This window comes from Nanorana parkeri, unplaced genomic scaffold, assembly GCF_000935625.1.
Source record: "Nanorana parkeri isolate BGI_ZX_2015 unplaced genomic scaffold, ASM93562v1 scaffold211, whole genome shotgun sequence".
NCBI lineage: Eukaryota > Metazoa > Chordata > Amphibia > Anura > Dicroglossidae > Nanorana > Nanorana parkeri.
Window position 1 is genome coordinate 1,236,796 of NW_017306479.1, and position 4,074 is coordinate 1,240,869.

Sequence of the window (4,074 nt, forward strand, 5' to 3'; positions counted from 1 at the left end):
AGGGCACAGAGTCAGACATAATAGTAAATGTTCAATTGTTATATGTGTAGCCCCCATCACCCTCTGTGATGTGGCTACTAGACATTTAGTGCTTGTCAGGGCTGTAATCAGCCTGGCATATAGTGGCAGTTATCTGGTAATTCCAGGTGTCTGGCATTGCCTCTACCCCCCTGGGCGGAGTGTGACTCTGTCATATTGTGGGACAGCCAATGAGAGGCACTGTAGTGTATGTACAGTACAGCAGCCAATCACTGGGTTACTCTCAGCCAGTGGTGCATGCTGGGATAGGGTTACATATACTGGTTGGATTTGCCATGTGCTCAGACTAGCGGGGACCAGCCATGGAATAGGGCTGGGTCCTGTTCAGCCTGCCCCCCAGTCAAGGCCTGAGGTCTGGGTGTGGGCATGGGCTGGTGTGAAGGAAAAGGTTTCTCTGAGGCCTCCATCATGGAGGGGGGTCTGTGTTGCTGATAGAGGAAGAGACCCAGGACCATTGCTGGCTCTTGAAATACCCTGGAACTAAGAGGACTTCAGGAGCATGGTCGGTGTCTTTCCTGCTTGAGGATCTCTATCCATCCTGCCTATCTGCTACATCAGTTGCTATCCGCTGCCTCCCAAACGGATCTAGACTGATACGCCAACCAGATCTGGTGCATCTGGAGCTCTTGTCAGTTACCCCTGGAAGCTTAGAACCCCTATAACCTCTCTCCCCAGTGAAGATGTTCAATAAAATGTTATTCTGCATTTTACTACTGGAGTGAATATTAGTTTATGGGCACTAGAAGAAGGGCGTTTAATGCTAATGGATGGGCAGCTGAAAAACATACCCTAGACAGACTAGAGATGAACCGGGCATTCAGCGGCTCCTTCGGGGGTGAGCGCTACATATGCTATAGCGTGTTTCAGCTCATTGAAAAAGAAAGGGCTTCCTAACACAGTAAACATTAACGCATCAGAAAACGTGCACTAACGAGCATGCACCAAAACGATGTGAGCCGTCCATCAGTGTTCATTGACAAGTGCATTTGACCTGCAGTAGACTGTCTTGATTTGGCATGCTTCAAGCTGCTTTAGCATTCCCTTAGACGAATACAGGGAGAGAACATTCTGATGTGAACAAAGCTCGTTGACATTGGCCCTCACTGTCCAGCCCGCCATGTTTTCACCGGACAGGAAGTGAAAGAAAATCTGCAACGGGTCCATAGACACAAATAAAAAATTGAAGAGGATTCAAGCTTTCCCCAAATCTACGACAAAAAAGCATTTTTATTTATCTGTGTATTGCTTTTGGAGATATTCCCTCACTTCCTGTCTGGGAAAGCTATTGCCCTGGGACAGAAAGGGAACATTTCTCCCCAAGAGCTGTTAAACCTTAACAAGGTTCTAGTGCTTTCCCACTATACCCCTCAACATTTGGTTGAACATACACATAGTTCAATTACCCCCTAGTATTGAAGGCTAGTACCCTATAACCTCTTATTCAACATAAATAAAAAATCTAAGTATTTCTCAATCCCTTCTAGCCAGCAAAGCTCACTGTTGCGCTATTTTTTTTTGGTGTCCTAATATCATTTGTTGTGTTTGGATGCTGCTATAGTTTACATACCCCTCGGGTGGAGGATGTGCAATCAGACTCTCATGAACAGTATTCAACGCACTTTGATTGTCATCAGCTGCAGCTTATTATTCCGTCAAGGATTTCTCCTGTTTATCGATGACAAACAATGTGCAATCACTTTCTATTGATTGTAAATCGCTTTGCATAGGCTGGCGGGCTTGGCAAAGTAGACTGTGACGCCTCTTGTCCATTGCTAGGCACGAGAAGGTCCATGGCGCTGAAATGTATTCAATTAAATATTGTTACCTTTGAGCATGAAAGTCACACTGCGGCTCCCAAAATGTTGGCTACTGCTCGAATCAATGCAATAGCTGTTATTATGCACTAGAAACTTTCTCAAGCTGGGTCATCGATATTTATTTTGTTTTTTCTTTGCTCTATGCCTTTTGTATCTACTCATGCAACACGTTGTTTTAAAGGAGAACTGTACTGGAAGAAATAGGCTGCCATTGCTTACTTTCCTGTAGAGCGTAGTGGTTCCTTCTGCTGACCTCCACTTCACTAGAAGAACCAGTGAACGCTGTGAGGGACACAAGACATCAACACTCCCAGAAGTATCAATTCCTGCACAAAACCTCTGGATGGGATCTGCCTTGGACAGTGAGGAAGGGAGGAGAGCTAAATATTCCCTAGCTTCTTTACAGGGCCAGCTCGTTTGAGAAATTTTAGGTTTTGATATAAATATATTTGGAATCAGTATATTTGCCATTATATCTGTAAAAATTAAGTCAAGGGAACTGGACTTGCTGTATTTTGCTTGAAGATGTTTCACTTGTCATCCAACAAGCTTTGTCAATTCAGAATGACTGGTACAAAAATTATCTGGGAAAAAATATGGTGAATGTTGCTCCAATCCACATAATCTGTTAGTTGCAACGAGGTGTTGATTTTATTTGCATAATTGGAGTCTAGGAGGAGTTATTAACCTGCCCAGAGAGAGGTGTTAAAACAGCACTGTATGTGGCAGACAATAGATGTCTCATCCCCCACCTCTATCTAATCTAGGCTTCTCCGTTTTTACATAAATGGCTTTTTTCACACCTCTTTTAAACCAGTCCTCCTCCCTATCTAGGATGCGTACATGTATGTCTTCAAAGGAGTGACCTTTTTCCGTTAGATGTAGGTATACTGCTAAATCCTGACCAGAGGGTTTGGCTCTTCTATGCTGTGCCATACGCTGGTGTAGCTGTTGTTTGGTTTCACCACACACTTTTGAGCACTCCTCACTGCACTGGACTGCGTACACAATGTTGTTCATCTTGTGTTTTGGCGTTGGGTCTTTTGGGTGAACCAGTTGTTGCCTCAGTCAGGGGCGTAACTAGATTCATTAGAATTTGTTTTTTTCTTAAGAAAACTGCTAAATGAAACCAGTAGGGTGGTATAATAGACTCAAACATTATTCCCTGTCCTACAGTATGTTATCAGGGCTGGCGCTGCCACTAGGCAAACTAGGCAGCAGCCTAGGGCGCACTGCCACCTAGGGTGCAGCCTCGACTAACAGCTTCCTGCCAGCTTCCCGATAATGCTAGGTTATCCCAAGACATGTAAGTGGTCTTCATAACGATGACCAAGGAGAGAGGACAGTTTGAGAATGTGACATTGTCCCTCTAGTGTTCAGAGCCCCTCCCTCATGACTTCAGCCTGGGTCTGGCCTCTGTTCAAGCCGACTCATGAGCCATGAGGGGGTATGGCTGGCTCAGTGGGAGTGTTTGCACTCTAGGAGCAGCTTCCTGTTCTGTACCCCCCTCCTCCTGTGGGGACACCATAAAGGGGACATGGACCCTGCGTGCTATGGAAGGGCTGGGGACACAATGGAGGGGGCATGGACCCTGTGTGCTTTGGAAGGGCGTGGGACAGCATGGAGGGGGCATAGACCTTGTGTGCTCTGGAAGGGCTGGGGACACCATGGGGGACATGGACCTTGTGTGCTAGGGAAGGGCTGGGAATACCTTAGAGGGGGCATGGACCCTGTATGCTATGTAAGGGCCGGGGACACTATGGGGGGAACATTATAGAAAATTTTAAATTTTAAATTTTAGGAAAATCAGGAAGACTCACTAAAATGTTGTCATTTTGGCAAAAAGCATGGAAACCAATATGGAAGGTGAAATTAATATGTCTTTTTTTTTAGTTCCTAAAGGTGCAGGAAGCATTAAATAGCTCCACATGACTGTTCTTGTGCCAACAAATAACACTCATTAGCCTTATTATTGTATTTATTTCGATATTACAGGTATTTATATAGCACCACCCAGTTTTAAAGTTTAACGCCACCCACATTTTACGTTTTTTTCACAGAAAGAAAAGAAAACAGACTGTGAAATTATGTAAAATTATAACTTTAAAGCAACAATGTATACTGTAAGTAATCAAATACACACACAAAAAACCTGCAACAACAAATAATTTAAATAAACTATTTTAAGCCTCTAAGAAGGATGAATTTAGGATAAAAT